The 20,260-nt window shown below is 34.8% G+C and overlaps 2 long non-coding RNA genes across 2 annotated transcripts in view; both read right to left on the bottom strand.

The window, feature by feature from the left end:
- LOC123660244 overlaps positions 1-20,260 on the bottom strand; it is a 286,207-nt gene that overhangs the window by 103,612 nt on the left and 162,335 nt on the right. The gene's annotated exons all lie outside the window — the stretch shown is intronic.
- LOC123660240 lies at positions 11,065-11,379 on the bottom strand. Its single transcript, XR_006744150.1, has 2 exons — positions 11,246-11,379; positions 11,065-11,149 (listed from the first exon to the last, which is right to left on the bottom strand). It is a non-coding gene; the product is annotated as an uncharacterized LOC123660240 (long non-coding RNA).

Below are 20,260 nucleotides of genomic sequence, written 5' to 3'. Positions count from 1 at the left end.
GGGGTCAGCTAATAGGTCATATAGATATTTATTATATCGGCGTGAGAGTTTATCTGTCCAGACTCTCAACACGTCACTCAAATCCTAGTGGGATACCTTGAGTATTTAATACTCTTGTTAATAGATCTATAAATAACTAGTATTGCATAAAAGAAAACAATTTCAAACAGATCAAAACACTTCATCATAGAAACAAATGAAAACGAAATAATCTGAAATATAAAGAAACCCAAACAGAACGGTGGTATCAAAGATTTTTTCCAGTGAATTACGTTTATGAAAAAAGCCAATTAATACAAGGACGGAATTATTGAGTGGATTGTAAAAACGAGTATCACGCATCGCCTAATCACTATACATCACTTAAAGAAAAAAAAATTGGACGACCAGATTGCCTTCGTATTGAATCAATAATTTCGAGCGCTTGAAGCTGCTATAGTCTTTAAGGCTATAGTAATAACTCTGCGATTGCTTTGATCAAGATTCGCACACATATCCAGACTTAATAATCATTTTACTATCATATAAATATAAACACACACACATCGCTACACCACACATACTTATATAGGGTAAAAGTAAACAGCAATGCTAACCCTCAGAAAGTACACTTATAACTCACCCATACTTTTTCGTGACATCTCAATTCTTAGATTTACATCTTTAATTTCGAAGGGAAGTCAAATAAGTGAAAAGTATACCTTAGGCCGTCAACGCTTATCCCGACCATTCCAAACTTTTTTAATATAACTCAGTTGAAAATATAAAAAAAAAATCAATCGGAGTTTGTTCAGGACTGTTTCAGTATTGACGTCTCAAGTGTGAATATATTTTATATCTTGAAGATTTGTGAGAGATTTGAACGTAATAATTTAAGCTGAGTAAACTTGTAATATAAAATTTCCATCGACATACCTATAACTTCAGCAGTGCAGCGTGCAGTCCTTGTGGGTCTCCCCACCGTGCCTCGGAGAGCACGTTAAGCTGTCGGTCCCGGTTGTTATCATGTACACCTGATAGCGATCGTTACTCATAGTAGGGAATATAATTATCTGCCAACCCGCATTAGAGCAGCGTGGTATCCACCACGCTAAGCTCTGATCCTTCTCCTACATGGGGAAAAAAGTCTATACCCAGTAGTGGGATATTACAGGCTGAAGCAACCTATAACTTATGGTGTACTGTATTATTCGTTGTTGAGTGGATTATAACAACATTCGGGTCTTGGGTGTTATTTATTATTCTATATTTTTAATTACAAAGTGACTCCTTAATAATTAATATTAACTTAATACCTGGACACGACCGTAAGCCTCAGAGGCAGACAAGAGAGAGAGTGATCCAATCAAGTGTCACTGTCATTGACAGATTATGTCAGTAACGTTCTGTTACTATATGTAGAAGCCTAACGTTATGTAATTACATTTATCTGATGGTAAGTGGTAAGAATAGACAATTCTTCTAGAATTGACGATATTTTCAGGGCTAAAAAAAATAATTATAAAAGTGAATGGACCCATTTTAGTGAAGATACAAAGCTATGATCTAAAGCAAAGTTACAAATAAATTTTGGTTATTATGGCTGCAGAACATGTTGCATACTTAATTACAAGCATACAACATCGGCCCATTCTTGATAAATTGTAAATTTAATTCACAAATAAGCAATTTGAAATAGGCGAGAGGCACTCCTTTCATGAATCAGACCAAATTTAGGTCAAGTCTCTTGAAGGCATTCAGTGAAAAGCCTTGAAATCACAAAACATATTTCCTTTCTTAATGTTCTGATTTTTTTTTTCTTTTTTTATTCCCTGAATAGCCTAATTTTATTTATTTTTAATATTATTATGGAAAAATGTGGTTAAAAATTATATTTTTATGATATACTAGCTGTGCCCGCGGCTTCGCCCGCGTTGAAATCAGTTTGATACAAAGTTTCCCGGCAAACTTCCAGTGAAACTCTCATCAAAAGCGGCTTAGCCGTTCCGTAAACCTTCTTCTTGAAGCCCTCTCTCCAATGGTGAAACCGCATGAAAATCCGTTCAGTAGATTTTGAGGGAATCGATCACATACGCTTTTGGGGACTTTGTTTTATAATATAATTATAATACACTAACTATATATTTATAATACACTAACTGTTGCCCGCGACTATTAAGATGCTTAACGCAAATTATTTTTTTATTTCAGTCACTTGAAATGCTTATCACTCTGAGTAACTTTTTCAAAGGCACAATTTAGTATAATTTAATAGTTATTTTCATAAAACCTCTCTATACACCACATTTTTAGTTTTATTTTCAGGCTGCAGTATAAATAACCTATCAGGCGAACTTATAGCTACTGTATATGTTTCATACAAACTATCAACCCCAATTAAACCCCCTTAGCGGTGGAATATCGCAAAATCCATTCTTAGCGGACGTCTACTAACTATAATCTATCTCTCTGCCAAATTTCACCTTTACCCATCTTGGGTGGTTTGACCAATCTATATAGATTTGCGATATATAGATTGCGATGTATTATTTGGACACTTCCTCACATTCATAGAGCATACATTTTAAATTTCAAGTCTCTTACCTTAATAACATAGGACTTTCATACAAACTTCCAACCCCCGTTTTACCCCCTTAGGGGTCGAGTTTCGTAAAATCCGTTCTTAGCGGATGCCTACGTCTTATAAGGAGCCTACCTGCCAAATTTCAAGTTTGTAGGTGTTATAGTTTCGGAGATTTCGTGATGAGTGAGTGACCTTTCGCTTTTATATATATTATTATAGATGAATTTCTAAACATGAAGATTTTGAATGAAATTTAAGTATTAAAAAACATAAAGTGTTAAACGTTCGTTTAATTTTAAACCAGCAACCATTTTTTTCTTATAGATTTAATTAAATGCTCTAGAACCGCGAGAAACGACATGTATACTAGTTAGTACAAAGTATAAATTCAAAACTGCACTTTGTAATACAATACATACACAAAATATAATATTGGAATACTAATTTAATATTCCCTACTTTATACGTCTCTGTTACACACAACAATGAAGATGTATCAAAAATGAAATTAAAACGGTAATGAGAGCGTTAACGAATTCAACCCGTTAAGTAAAGGAAATTGCAAAGGTAATGAAGATAAACTGATGTTAACGAAATGAAATAATGTTACGATAGTGTATTTTCGAGTATTGTTAATACTTTGCTGTTTAACTAAACATTAGTTTTGTAACAATTACTATAAATATACATATGCTAAAAAATATATTAATATTTATTATATCAGCTATGTGTTAAACTTTAAAAAAATGTGTGCGTATACTTTATGACCTTATTTTTGTCTTTTTTGGTTATTAAAGTTAAATTAGATAAAATTTAACAAAAGGCTTTTATTATCATCGACATGAATACAAATAATACAATTACTTCATTTTACTATATTACTACCAAGATTATTACATCATTTCATTAATTGTAATAGAATTATTACATCGCTGGAGAAAGTACTCTTCGAATCAACCGTGGTAGGGACAAGAAAAAGATGGCGTCTAACGGAAAAATGTAACGCGTAACCAAAAAATATGACGGTAATTTTTTTTCCAACGCCGATAACGAAGTTTCACTTCAAAATATATGAACACAAAAAATAACTCTTTCTGGATTCTAGAAATAAACACACACACACACACAATACAGAGGCACATAGGCTAAATATGGTAAAAATATTTTTTCTAGCTCTCGCAGTTAGTCAAGGTACGATGACGAAGAACAATTGCAAGCGTCACCGACAATTTTATTAAGTCATATTCATGCGTTAGTATAATATTATATAAAAGTATTCGTCTTTAAATATTTGTCCTCAAACAAAAAAAACGTAGTTTTAAAATTGGCACATCATTAAAAGTTATAACAAATAAAAATAAATTTCAGTGGTATATTTAACCCCCTCCTTTTTGAAGTGAAAACTTCTTTTAGTGCATCGCACACACATTTTTTCGTAGGTAGTAAGTTAGGCTGATGCGTCACGCTCAAGGTGAAAGGCACGATCGGGTGAACTCGGGACCGCCGAGTGTACCCGAGCGAGAAAGATATAGACAGCTGCTCTTTGTTGCTGAACGGTAAAAGGCTCGATCGGGTGAACTCGGGGCTTATTTCGTTATTGCTTGATTGCGGTTACCAATCAAGTTTTCACTTCTGCCGTGTGGTTTTACAACCACTTTAGGTTTTTTGAAATTTGCTAAAACGTTATTATATAACCACCTTCTGGTTTAACATCGTCTGTTACTTTCGTAAGAAACAAATAACAAAAATACATAATTAATTAAATTCAAGTATTAAGCGATTTCGAAGTTTTTAAATATCTATTAAGCGTCCCGAGCCTACAGATTTAACGCGATAAGCTCACTCCATCGACAAAGTAATTAAGCAATGTTGAGGCAACAGTTTGTAGCGATCGTCGAAATTCTAATAAACTAATTTATTTCCTAATTGACGTCATTTGAGCTTGGAAACCTTCACTTTTTAAATAATTATTTTATTGCTTTAATTTATTAAATTAGCTTATACTTAAATATATAATTTTTAAAATAATCGAATTCAGGAGAAAGTGGAGACCGCGTCTTGGCAAACGCAGTGTGGGACGTCCTCCGGCCCGTTGGACCGACGATCTACGTTAGATTGCCGGTGTGGGCTGGATGAGGATTGCGGAAAACCGGGATATCTGACACGAACTTGGGGAGGGCTATGTCCAGCAGTGGACTGCAATAGGCTAAACTGACTGAATGAGGAGAAAGTATATGATACAGACTTACGGACTAGCCTTTTTCTTTATATAAGAAAAAGCGTCTGCACAGTTGTAATTCAAGTACAATTGGTACAGAAAAGGATAAAAGATACATATTTTATACAAGTGTAAAATGTATAAACATTGACTCTGCTTAATAAACAGTGCCAACAACGACAGAGTTCATATGCCTGTACTAAATTTACGGTATAGATTTACATTAAGATTCGGTAGATGGCACTGTAAACATATTTTATAGCTAAACGTGCATCAGCTAGTTGTAACAAATTTTATATAAAATATTTATATAAATCACACGTGCAAAAATACTAATTCGTTAAATGATAACATAATAAAATCAATAAAATTCAACAAAAAATTTCTATATGAAATGAACAAACACGGCCCGAGGCGGCGGAGCTGCTGGTTGCACCAATTACTCTACACAAATATTTACTAATTATCCAATTGTACCCACTCTACCCCGCTGTCAATAAGGGGAGGTAGGGCCAGATTGGACCATATTTGATTAAAAATCAAAAATAATTCATACGACCTTTAATATGTGTTCGATTTTTAAAATGAACGCAAAAGCTAATGAACAAACGAAAAAAGGTTTTGGTTACATCGACAAGTACACAACACAACACAAATACAAGTACAAAAATCATTAAATCGTTTTAATAATCTTAATTCCAAAAGTCGAAAACGACAAACGTCAAATACCAATTTTCGATTTTTTTTCTTTATATCACTATTTCGATTAAAATGAAAGAATCATCGAAATCAGTCAACCCAGTAAAAAGTTTTTAGTAGCAAACAAAAAAAAATACAGTTGAGCTGAGAGCCTCCTCATTTTTTGAAGTCATTTAAAAATAGAACAGAATTTCAAATGTATTCAAATATTGTTCGAACGTTAGTGTTTTCATATAGTAGTTGATTTTAGACCTATTCTGTTTTCCGTTGAAAACGTGAATAGGATTTTTTGTGTTACTTTAATTTAACAAAATGTTCATTTCTATTCTGGGATTTTTTAAACGACGGAACATTGACACGTTTTGATAAAAAAAAAACAGACGAGCCTATTTTTATAGCTCTGATTTGTAAAATATCGTATAACTTTTAGATACACACAAAATACCACTATTTTTTGTTCTTGTAACAATGTGATAGGGAATTAGGTTAAATAGATTAATTTCCTTTTCTTTTTTTAGTAATAAATAAATAAATAAACGCCTCACACTCAACGGCCTTATTAGTATCTACTCCTGGATTTACTACTACTTATTATAAAAATAACTTATTGTCATATACATAATATGTAATTTATGTTATTACTAGCTTTTACCTACAGATTTGCTCACATTGATTTTTTTTTTTTGATAAAAAGTATTCTATATTACTTTTGATACCTCCAAGAATAAGTGTACAAAGTTTCATGTTGATCGGTTAAGTAGACTTCGCTTGGAAACATAACAAACAAACTTACATTCACATTTATAATATTCTAATAGTGATTTTATTAACACATATGCGTTTTTTTTATAATTACTGGCACCTGATATTCTAATGAAATGCGATAACTTAATTAGTTAGTAAAATAAATTATTTAAAAAAAGTATATTCTTTCAAAACAAAAAAAAATGTATTGTTATTTGCAACACATTTTTATTTGAGGTTTTTTCCCATCACGAATCGTAAACCTCTAAACCGATTAAAATATGTGCGGTTTCAGAATCCTAACATATCAGTGACCCGGTTAACAATATTGATATTGATATTGATTGAGTTTTACACACCAATTTCCGCACGATACGTGACAGACATGCGGAGAATATCAAAAATTTGTTTTCACAACCGACCGTAAGCTTCGATACAAACTTTTTATGTTTAGAGCCTTCTGACACTTTTCAGTAATATATATAAAATAGTGGAATTTTTTTTTATCATTCGAATAAATATGAAGACAAATAGCATTGTTTTGACTAGCCCGTTGGCGCAGTTTGTAGTGACCCTGCTTTCTGCTCCGAGGGTTGTGGGTTCGATTCCCACCCCGAGTCTGGGTGTAATATAAATATTTATTTATATATTTATATATGTATTATTTATAAGTATGTTTATCGAAAAAAAAAATGTAGCTATATACCAGTCGGCTGTAACCTATAACACAAGCATTAAGTTGCTTACTTTAGGAACAGACGACCGTGTGTGTATTGTGTAGATATTTATTTATTTATTATTTTATTATTATTTTAGGATAAGTTAATGTGGAACTCTATCAAAGTCTTTGCTATAAAGTCAGTGTACAGAGTATTTACTTGATTATTGTTATAAATATATTTCTCAATCTCTTCTACGTACAGAGGTTCATATTTATTGATTTTTCTTTAGCAAAACCAAAGCAAATCCGGTAGGATTTGCTTTTAAATATTTATTAAAATAGCTCTGAAGTTCAGAACCGATCAAAGACTATATCTAAAACTATATTAGTGTACATAATTATGTGTATCATTTTTGAAATAATAAAACCAACTTTAAACATTATTTTTAGTGTTCAACTAATAACAATGACAAGAAACGACACATTATCTGAACATCATTTAAATGTTATCTTAGCTGATCAAATATGTATTATGTTAGTCTAGCTACTTGAGGTAGGGCGCAGCAGGAAATGTCCTGCACAAAATCTGGAGCAGCCCAACTGGAGAGATATCTCGACCTTACAGAAGGTGCAGCGCTCGGGCAGCTTAAAAACGGCAGGGCCCCGGGGGATGACGGAGCTACCACTGAACTCCTTAAAGCCGCAGGGCGACCAGTCCTGAAAGCCTTGGCAAGACTATTTAACGCCGTCATCCACCGAGGTACCACGCCGGAGGCGTGGTCCAGGAGTGTGGTGGTGCTGTTCTTTAAGAGAGGCGATAAGTCTCTGTTAAAGAATTACAGACCGATCTCACTTCTGAGCCACGTCTATAAGCTGTTTTCGAGGGTTGTTATGAATCGTCTCGCTAGAAGATTCGACGAATTCCAACCACCGGAGCAGGCTGGGTTTCGAAATGGCTACAGCACCGTGGACCACATCCATACTGTTCGGCAGATTATTCAAAAGACGGAAGAATATAATCAATTGCTGTGTATGGCATTTGTGGACTACGAGAAAGCCTTCGACTCTGTCGAGACCTGGGCTGTCCTGGACTCTCTGCAGAGATGTCATATCGACTGGCGATATATCGATGTACTGAAATCTATGTACGACGCGGCGACGATGACCGTTCATGTCAATGACCAAAGAACAAGACCTATTTCCCTCCGGCGCGGGGTAAGACAGGGGGATGTAGTATCACCGAAACTGTTTACCACTGCGCTAGAGGATGTTTTTAAGACCTTAGATTGGGGGGAACGAGGCATCAACGTCAACGGTGAATTCATCTCTCACCTTCGTTTCGCCGACGATATTGTCATCTTTGCGGAGACGCTGGATGAGTTAGGCCAAATGCTGGCCGGCCTAAACGAGTCCTCCCGACGTGTCGGTCTCTGTATGAACTTGGATAAGACGAAAGTCATGTTTAGCAACCAAGTCATACCGATACCGGTATCGGTTGATGGTACCCTTCTCGAAGTTGTTCAGGATTATATTTACCTAGGCCATACTATCCAACTGGGCCGCAACAACTTCGAGAGGGAGGCCGATAGGAGGATTCGGTTGGGCTGGGCGGCGTTTGGCAGGCTTCGTCGAGTCTTCACTTCGAAGATTCCGCAATGCTTGAAAACAAAAGTCTTCGAACAATGCGTCCTGCCTGTGTTAACATACGCAGCCGAGACGTGGACACTGACGAAGGGACTGGTCCACAAGTTTAGGGTCGCTCAACGTGCAATGGAACGGGCTATGCTTGGGGTTTCTCTTAAAGATAGGATTAGAAATGAGACTATCCGCGAGAGAACGAAAGTAACCGACGTAGCCTACAGAATTAGCAAGTTGAAGTGGCTGTGGGTTGGTCATTTGTGTCGCAGGACCGATGGCCGTTGGAGTAGACGGGTCCTAGAGTGGAGACCGCGTCTTGGCAAACGCAGTGTGGGACGTCCTCCGGCCCGTTGGACCGACGATATACGTAAGATTGCCGGTGTCGGCTGGATGAGGATTGCGGAAGACCGGGATGTCTGGCGCGAACTTGGGGAGGCCTATTTTCAGCAGTGGACTGCGATAGGCTGAAGTGATGATGAAGTGGTGATACAGAAGATCACAGCAATAATACTGATTTCAAGCAGTATTGTGTTCCTATGATGAGTAAGGTGACCTGAACTCCCAGGGGAATTAGAGGGAGGGTTGGCAACGCGCTTGAGATGCTCCTGGTGTTGCAGGCATCGATGATTACGGTAACTTGTATGTATTTATGATTATTTATGTATGGATATTTGTATATGTGTATGCGTATGAATTAATGAATCTATCATACACTATTTTTATTCATTCTTAAAAATATTGTACACTTCCTATCCGCCATATCGCGTCCTGTGCCCAAAGGTTATCTGGAAGAAATCGCTCTTCAGCGATAAGATCGCCTTTGTACATCTTTTTTTTAGTTACTACTGTTTGTTTATATTTTGGTGTACAATAAAGAATATATTATTATTATTATTAATCGCTTACCATTGGGTGAACCATTGTTTGCTAACCGAGTTATATAAAAAAAACATGTATTTACTATTTATTATAATTATAAGGATTCAAAGATACTCTGCTGGGACTGGAATAATAATTTGCTCTTTAAGAGTAATGATCTTTATCAGATGTTAGTAATATTGAAGGAAAGATAGGTGCGACTGAAGATTTGTGGGATACATTTAAGAAAGGGGTCGTGAATGTTGCTATTGAGGTATGTTGGGTAGCTAAAAGAAGGAAAGGAAGAAAGAACTATAATGTGTGGATGAATAAAGATGTAAAAAAGGCTGTGCAAGAAAAGAAGAAAGCATGTTTGGATTGGTTAGCGACAAAAGCTAACCAAAAAATAAACTAACGGATCATACGTGTGAGAGTGATATTGAAAGAAGAGTGAATGCAGGAAACAGGGTGAATGGAGCTTTGCACTCATTTATAAGCGGTCGGAAGGTGTCTAACAAGGCTCGTTTGGTTGTGCATGAGGGGGTGTTGGTTCCGACACTCATGTACGGAAGTGAAAATTGGGTATGGCAGAAGAAACATGAAAGCAAAATAAATGCAGTTGAGATGAGAGCGTTGAGAAGTATGATAGGAGTTAAACTCGACGCACGATCTCTCGACTCGCAAGATCTTTTGCCACCCGACACATTGACGGAAAAAGTTGCCCGGCTATTTCGGAATACAATGTGCCGTTGACAAAAAAAAAATAGTGATATATCTTTAGGGCTAGGACCAAATACAAATTTTAAGCAGGTAGGAAAAAAAGATTTAAATAATAAACCAACTAGATATTCAACATTAAGGTAGTTTAATTTCCATTTTTTACACTTACCCTCATGTAACAAAAATATAATAAATAAGCCTACCTAGCTAACCCCAAAACCATCACTTCAGAAATTACAATTTAAACAAATACTAAGGTTGCTCAGTCGTAGAGAGAAGGTTCTTAATATATTTACTACATTAAAAAAAAAAAAATACGTGATGAGTATAATGTGCTTAACGAGTATAATGAGCTTAACGAGTATACCGAGCTTAACGAGTATACCGAGCTTAACGAGTATACCACCAGAAATCAAATAACCTTGTAAATAAGCATAGATCAACTAAATAATGAGAAAGTCTGTACCTCTTCTGCATTAATTCATACCAATTACTTGAATTGTCAATTTGCTCTGGACATCCACCGGGTGTTAAGGTTTCAACAGGAAGTTTCGATGAGCAGGATCTCCAGCCCAAAGGTTCTACTTTTAGTGTTTTATTTAAATTCCAAATTCAAATATCCAGGCCTCGATGATTGAAGTTTAACGAAAATGACAGAATGAAATCGAAATATAATTTTAAGTTTGAGTTCTGTTTGTAACTCATTTAAGTTCCATCTTAATTTCAAATTATAAATTTTTCATATTTAAATTTTTCCTACATCATGGTAACCCAAGTGTATTTTCTTCTAAAGTCATATTTCTATTAATTAGTTACGTAATATAATAAAATAAAACAATAAAATACTAAGGAAATATAAAAATGATAGAATGAAAAAACCCTGAAACAAAGAAAACACGTTGTCAAAATGGCGGAATCGAACCGATGCAAAATTTAAAAGAATGGTTTGAAATCTTACCAGAGTAGATTGCATATGTGTAATCTCTCGTTCCCACCATCCCCGAAATCAGATAAAAATATCTATTTCAAAATGAACAAAATAAGGAAGCTGTAACAAAAGTAAATTACGAGTTAATATGACACCTAAAGGTTATCACAAACACAAAGGGAAAAAGGTCCCACCAAAATATCGAAATTAACTCACCATTATTGTTGAGATAAATAAAATTATTATTCTCTACTTCAGAGACATAATTTTTAATATGCAGGCGAACCTGGCCAACAAAACACGAAAACGTGAAATCTTTCCCTCGCCGTTCCCAATCATGATCGAAGCGAAAGTCCTTTTAATCTGGCAGTGTTGCCACTCAAAATTAAAAATTTATCCAATACAGCAAGCCGAAATAAATCTATATATTTTTATTTTTTTTTTTAATATTATTTATAAAAACAATTTAGACAAAAATCCTAAGCAATTAAATAAATATTTAAATATGAAACAATATAAAAACAAAACCGTGCAAATACATAGCAACTCTCCAAGCACGCCATCTAGTGAGCCCGCAAGCTTCGCCAGATAAACCTCAATACCAGGATCAATAGTAATACCGCGGCTATAACTAGATGTCGCTATGCACCACAATTTTACTACGTTACACTTTTAGTACATTTCCTCAAATCAAGAATATATACTTGTGGAAAAACAGATTTCAATTCCAACTCCAAGTTTTCAACTCCAAACAGCGATCGAACGAAATTTCATTAGCGTTCATAAGATATTCATCACTATACAAGAACGTTTATCAAACGACACTCAGCAGCTCTTAATAAATTGAAAGTTTAAACAGAATCCCTCATTATAATCTCAACCGAGAGGCAAAGGCAGCTGAAATCTAATTTATCTTGCAACTAAGAAGAGACAGCGCTAAAGAATTTTTCTCAGTAAGTACATTGCATTACTCAATTCTAAAACATTCTCTATCAAGTAGCAAAGAAGGTTATTGCTCAGCGCAACCTCCTTAGACGATCGTGCCATAGAATAAAATAATAACATTTAAAACTAATTTTTAAAGCTTTGTACACCAAAATAAGAATATATTTATTATGTATACGATAAAACATTTTTAAAACAGTGTTTACGTATAACATGCAATAACAAAGGTTTCTGAGTTTGTACGAAAAAAAAAAAAAACGTAGCAACACGCTTAAGGCTCAGCTAGTATTAGATAAAACGAATATGAACTCGTTGTTTCTTAAAATATTCCTATTTTTTCATTATTTTTTAGAGATTTTATTCTACTTGAACGACTTGATGTACTCGTAAGTTGATGTATCCGTAAGTATTATGATTTTCTTCTCGAGGAAAGTAGTAAAGTGATGAACAAAACTATAGGCATGAGATAAAACAACTATACTTATTACTATAGATAACGGAACCACTAAAAACTTTTTGAAGTTTTCTCCCTCAATAACACACTTAGAACAAACATAATTCGTTGAAATAGTTTTACAACGTGTCGTATCTGCGATCTCTAGTAAGCTGTGGCTCTATCTCAGCTCTGTTGACTCAGCCGGCGACTCATTGACGCCGATACGAATTTTGTTTGCGTACGATACAGAGCAATTGAAATTCTGATGCAGAAACTGTTCGGTGCAATCTCGATGGAGCTCTTTCCAGTTCGAGTCGATTCAGCTTTTGTAAACTATCTGTTGAGACTTTTTAAATAGAATAGTCTGATAAAGTAGAGGATGTATACAAAGTTAAACGTCGTTACTCCTATTAATTACTTTATTTAATATTGTTAAAAGTTTTTTTATTTTTTATTTTTTTATTACGATTCCATCGCATCCATTTAAGAAAATGATTATAATGTATTCATTAATTCACACGTTAAAAACAGATGACAATCTAGATTTTTCTTTTCTTTTATAATAAGTACACCGTAATTTTGAGGAGTATTTTGAAAGTAAACATTCATAAGAATATGAACCAATACCCATTGAATGTCCTACTGAAACTTTAATCGTAGTAATATTATTTGTCTATGACTGTTATTTTTGAAAAACGAAGTATATATAGGACGTTACGCTTCAGCCTGTAATATCCCACTACTGGGCCTCTTTCCCCATGTAGCAGAAGGATCTGAGCTTAATCCCCCACGCTGCTCCAATGCGGGTTGGCGGATATATTCTCTACTATGAGTAACGATCGCTATCAGGCGTACATGATAACAACTTTTGTTTGACTATTATTGCTTTTTTTAGTTAGACATTTCTGATTTTCTTATTACAAGACTTGTCGAAAAAAAAATATTAGCAAATTATTTATGCAATTAAAATTCAATTTAAACAAAATCTCCACGGTGTTGGTTACCATCCTTTAGTATAACGCTGGAAGTGAATTACGCAGCAAATAAGGTAGCCGCATTATAAATTGACGATCCGGCTTCGAGGACCACTCAATCAACCGTCGTACATGTTTGCGGAACGCCATTATATGGTAAAGTGCACAATTTGACGCCTTTACTCCGCCCGATTATAATTTGTGATGACTTTGAAAAGCATATGCAAAAGGAGTCACTAAAAGTGATGAGGATAAATGGCTTGTTGAATATTTCAAGGATATAATGTTACAAATAAATTACATCGCCTTCCACCATACTTATTATTCGCTAAGAGATGCAAATGCGTTTTTAAAGGGTAAAGAAGTAAAAAAAGACAAGGGTGAGAAAATTTTCTGGAAAACAGATCTATATAATTGTGTTTGCTCGCAAACGAAAAAAAAAACCGACTTCAATTACATCGACAAGTAATACAACGTAGATCGACGAAAAAATAGTCAAGCAACTACGCGTTATCAAAGATTACTCAAAAAGTAGTTATCAGATCTCGATAAAATTTATATGTGACCATATGATAAACATCAGCTTTCGATTAAATTAAAAATTATCAAAATCGGTACACTCAGTAAAAAGTTATTACGGATTTTCGAGAGTTTCCCTCGATTTCTCTGGGATCCCATCATCAGATCCTGGTTTCCTTATCACGGTACTAAACTATGGATATCTCCTTTCCAACAAAAAAAGAATTATCAAAATCGGTACATCCAGTAGAAATTTATGCGGTATAATATAACGTAGGTCGACGAAAAAAGCGTCAAATAAAAACGCATTATTAGATATAAATCGAAAAGTAGTTGTTAGATCTCAAATAAATTTAAATGGGACCAATTGGCACACACCACCTTTCGATTAAAACAAAATTTGTCGAAATCGGTCTACCCGGTCAAAAGTTCTGATGTAACATACATAAAAAAAAAAAAAAAAATACAGTCGAATTGAGAACCTCCTCCTTTTTTGGAAGTCGGTTAAAAATTAAAATAGATAGGAACAGATAGGTACTAATGTATTATTAGATTAAGTGGGAGACAAAAATAGAGAAAGGTGTTAAGCTTTTATGGATTAAAGCAATGGTGGCCACTTTATAGCAATTTACGATGAAGTCATGGCTACTTTGGTCAAGCAACCGTTATAAGATTTGCAATCGATTGGTTACACGACAATAAAAATAAGTACAGAAACTTGACGGCAAAAATAGTTGAACAACTTCATCATTTGTAGTTGAATAAAGGTACACAGGTTACACATTCCCCTTAATTTGAACAAGTAATTTAAGAAAGAGACAAAGAGCTCCTTCTGAAAATAGACGAACGGCACTACAATAGGGTAGCTTCATAATATATTCACGAGCGTCGGTCCACCGGTTACTTAATCAAACAACTGTGTTTGTTGAACTGCATAATACGGTTGTTTGACGTAATGTCCTTTGAATGCATTTAGATATTACTTTTGGAGTGGGACTATATGTCATACAATTTCAGGTTTAAAATATACAGAGTACGTACTTTGTAATGGCACATCTTTTGTCTCTCGTTGACTAGTAAAACAGAAAAACGTTAATCGTAATGAATCCTATACTCGAGAAAGAATCAAATACGACTAGGCTAATCACTAAACTGATTCTTGAAGTGAAGTAGATTCTTGGGGACTTAATACATATTGCTGCTGCTGTGTGTGTATGGCTACGGCACCAAAGAATATAGCCACCCCCTCTCTTCCCGTGGGTGTCGTAAGAGGCGACTAAGGGATAACAAGGTTCCATTACCACCTTGGAACTTAAAAAGCCAACCGATGGCGGCAATCGATGGATACACAGGCCAAAGACGGGCAACAGCGTCTTAGGTGCGATAAAGCCAGCCCTGCGGTCACCAACCCGCCTGCCCAGTATGGGCAACACACATGAGTTCACGCATTTTTGGCGCGAACTTGTGGAGGCCTATGTCCAGCAGTGGACTGTGATAGGCTGAAATGATGATGATGATGATGATAATACATATTATTAGTTAAAATTTCTGACCAAGGGCTTACAATCAATATCAGAAATATTTACTTGCGATAAGACAAAATTAAATAATGCAAATTTCAAAAAGTGTGTCTTCCAAAATTTTTCAATTGACAACCAAATAAAAAAAACCTGGAAATAAAAAAATCGATATAAGATTGGGGGTAGTGTCGGCAATGCGCTTGCGATGCTTCTGGTGTTGCAGGTGTTGCAAGCTACGGTAACCGTTTACCATCAGATAGGCAGCACGCTTACCAATCTTGTTGTAAAAAAAAACTCTATATGGCACATTGTAACAGTTTTATATAACTTTAGGTCAGAATTATTACTATACATAATTATATAAAATTCAATTATCAGTCAACAACACCAAAACTACTGACTGACACTGACAATAATACTTTATTATTTATCCTGAATGAAACATTGTACTCAGTACGAATATGAGTTTGAAATCAACCATAAACTATAACTATAATATACAATAACATTGACTCCTCACAATACGAATAAATACACAACACTCAAAACGTAATAGGTTCTTTGATATTGTCACCAATACACACACACCAAACAGAGTAAAAAACTCATTCGCTAATTTGAAAAATGTAATAAATTATCATAAATATATAAAAATGGGCGCCGTTTTCATGAAAAGTATAAAATAAGGTGCACCAACATGGGATCACGCTCAGATATTAACGAGAGCCAGCCTGCCTTTAATATTTGATCACACGTGGATCCATCGTGATGCTGAGTAGTGAAATATTGCGAGGAAGAGCATAACGTGAATAAAAAAAATATCTAACCTATAGCCGAGGATATTTATAGTAATAGAAAGTAGAAACTATATAACGTACATGTCGCATAATCTTTATACGTATATACATAAATAAAAACAAATACTGTTAATGTTTTGTTAAGCGCTGCAGTCAAAAACAACTCGACCAATATTAGAAATATTTTGAAGCTATACTTCTTTTGGGGTGTTGAGGTAAAATTATGAGACTAAATTTTTACGATGAGCGCGCACACCGTCACAAAAACCGACACCTTGAAGTTAGCTAGTCAACGAAGAAGAAGTTAGCAACGTGAAGTTAGCTAGCCAATGAAGTATAACTACTAACGTGCGTACATAAGTACATACACCCATATTTTAGTTTTCTAATGCTTAGTATATTTTCAAGAAATGAAAAATAATGAAAATCGTGCGAGAAATCAGATAATTTCTGGAAAAAAGTTGCAATTTTAACATATGAAAATCATAAATGGTGTCCTAAACTGTTGTCAGCTTGGTATCCTCATTACGTGGGGTGAAGGGATATCGGAGGGTTGGATCCCAAATTGGGGTCCACTTTAGGCAGTCGAGCTGTAGTCATTTGGCTCCATTGCACTAAATTAGTTTTTGTAATAAAATCAAAGATTTCAGCATTAGCAACTGTTGTAACCGACTTCGAAAAGGAATATGTTCTCAATTCAATCATATTTTTTTTTGTAAGTTTATCTTGGGTGTAATTTTTTTCAATTAAAATCGAGTGCTTCTCACATTGTTCCGTTTAAATTTGATTGAGACGTAACGATTGCTTTTTAAGTTAAGTCTAACAATGCGTATTTAATTGATTATTTTTTCAACTACCCACCTAATAGAAGTCTGTTTTTTTCGTTTACTATCATGATAATGTTAATCATAGCATGAATAATTCATTAACGAACTTCATTCAACTTCAACACCGATATTCATATTTCCATATTTGAAACGTTAGTAAAATGATATATCATTTTACACGTACCACGGGTGACTATCTAAACTTCTCGCAAAATCCTCAGTCTCGCTAAGTATAGCTTTAACTTAGCGTTATCTGGGTCTAGACCGAGCTATGACTTTGTGCTATGGATTACATAAATCTTTTGAAATTTTATGATATTACGTAGTCGAGTTGAAAACATACTTGCATAGAATAAACTGTGGCTTACATAACGAAGTTAAAATGTGTTTTAGAACATATAATATATTTTTAAAATATTACATATTTGATTTGATTGCAAAATATAAATATTAAATAAACACCTGGCACATGTAATCCAGCATGAAATACACTGTCGTTGCTCCTAAACCAAATCTAAATGACACAGGTCACAAGCTTTTGACTTGAGCAAAAATCGAACCTACAATCACACTATGAGCCAATTGCTGTAATCAATGAAAAAAATCTCTTTGGAGATGAATTTTTTTCCTTTACTCATCAAAAGCTTACACAATCTAATTACTATAAAATAAATTTTTGGCAAATTATAAAGATTTTATATTAATTTTTTACAATGTTATTTATTATTTAATCAGTATTGAATAGAACCTTAATAGACATACAAAAGACTATGTTTTTTTAATCTCAATGTGTTTTTGTTTTTCATTAAAAACTTTATTGTAGATATCTAAAGCGAAGAATATTTTGTACACACAAGTTTAAATAACTGTTAACAAACAAGTATAAGATCCAGTCAGTGTTTCCTATTAAACGCAAGATGCTACACAGCCAGCCCTGCGGTCAACAACCCGTCTGCCCAGCGTGGTGACTATGGGCAAAACACACGAGTTCAGGCCATTTTTGGCGCGAACTTGTGAAGGCCTATGTCCAGCAGCGGACTGCGATAGGCTGATGTGTGTGTTTGTGTGCGTTAAACTTATTTATGATTTGTAGTTTGAAGTCTCATAAGTGATGTTCCTAAGGTTGACGGGATATATTCAATTTTATTACTCTTTAACGCAAAAAATACTTTATAAATTGATATTGGAACTTGATAAATTGGTACCTGTAGATCCAGAATGACACTAGTATATTATTATGTAGAGTCAATAACATCCTAGTTCACAGAATAGTTGATAACATGCCGCAGCATGAAGTAACGTCATGCAAAATAAAATCTAGCGACGATAACGGACACACGTCACTTTTAATTTACTGGAACTTTCTGGAATATTCTCGAACATTCTGAACACTCAATATTGCTCCATATGGAAATTATACCATAAATTTACTGAGGTAAGGCACAGTAGGAAATATTCTAGTCAAAATCTTCAGCAGCCAGACTGGGGAATCACCTAAACCATACTGTAACTTATAAAATCACAACGAAATAATAATGCTCTCAAATAGTTTTGTGTTCCTATGGTGAGTTATTCTGGGCAGGGTTGTGGGTAGGGTCGGGAATGCGCTCGCAATTTTTCTGGTGTTGCAGGCGTGTATAGGCTACGGTAACATACCACCAGGTGAGTCTTACGCCTTAGTCTTATAAAAAAATCATCTATACTTCGCGATTTCAATAGTGACCTATTTCAACACATTTTGTCTTATTATGTCAATCATGAGGCACCATACCGCAACGCTACGGTCACAGCACTGGTTTGTGGTCGTTACGCTGGTGGTTGCGCGTTCGATCCCCGCACATGCCAAACGTTTGTATTGGCCATACAGATATTTGCCAGTCTGTGCGTTTGTGCTTGGGTATTATGTCTGTTTTCGGACCTTCGACACAGGAGATAATCCTAGTGAGGGCCGGTGAGTGTGAGGCGGTAATTTAAAAAATTTAATAACAATTTTAAGCAAATATTGTATCCAAGGCCTTTAAGAAAGTACTAACATATTTCTCATTGAGTATCAACAACATCTCAAATACATATACATATATAAACTCTGTAACACATTATGTATCACTCAAAGCGTTTGATCTCGCGGAATGTGTTTATATATTCATAACTATATTTGCGTTAGCGTGCAGAGATATTACTAAGATGTCATCGCGATACTAATGATAAAAATTTAATTAATATGTGGAGAAGGCTTTATTTGACTTTAACATTTAAAATAGAGTCAAGCTACAGCCATTACATTAAACCACTTAGGTATAATACAAGATATCATTGAATTGTATATATTTAATCAATAATAAAAAGTACTGATGTAAATACAACCCATTGCCTATTCCTGAGCGGGAACTGAACCCGCGACTACCAGCGTTTAAGCGCCTACACGCACCACTACACCAAAACGATCAGTCGCATAATATACAGGATGTTAGAAATGAAAATTATTTAGAGTCGTTGTGATTTGAAACCCAGTGAAACGAAAATCCGTCACGATAAAGAAACAACGAAAACATGAAATAAATGTATTGTAAGTCGACGAGAGAATGAAGTAGAATACATTACACAGTTATTTAAATTCTTGGTGAAAAATATTTTTCGAATATTGTAGGTGTGTTCAGAAGTTCAATTTTGCCGTGTGTGAATTGCACACACACACTTTTGATAAAGAAATAAGATGAGAAATAAGAAACAAATTAAGAAATTAACCCAGTAACACAGGAATTAAAATGGAGGGATATACATTTTGGTACATTAAGTGAGTAGTTATATGCATTAATATGTATGTAGTTATGCTTGTTCACCGCAAACGTTGCGGTCGACATTTTGAACGTACATAGCGTACACCGTGTCAGTACTTAGTAAACGTGCAAATGATAATTATGTATTGTTTTGTTTCTTGTTATATATATATATATAAATATATAAACATATGTACATATAGGTATATACGCTCCCATGTAAGAGAAGGATCAGAGTTTAATTCAACACGCTGCTCCGATGCGGGTTGGTGGATATATTCCCTACTATAAGTAACGATCGCTATCAGATGTACATGATAACAACCGGGACCGACGGCTTTACGTGCTCTCCGAGGCACAGTGGGGGAACTCACAAGGACTACACAAACGATGACGACACTGAACAGATTACGGCAAACATCTGTATGGCCAATGC

This window comes from Melitaea cinxia, chromosome 15 (genome assembly GCF_905220565.1).
Source record: "Melitaea cinxia chromosome 15, ilMelCinx1.1, whole genome shotgun sequence".
Classification (NCBI taxonomy): domain Eukaryota; kingdom Metazoa; phylum Arthropoda; class Insecta; order Lepidoptera; family Nymphalidae; genus Melitaea; species Melitaea cinxia.
This window is presented reverse-complemented; position numbering and strand designations above follow the sequence as displayed.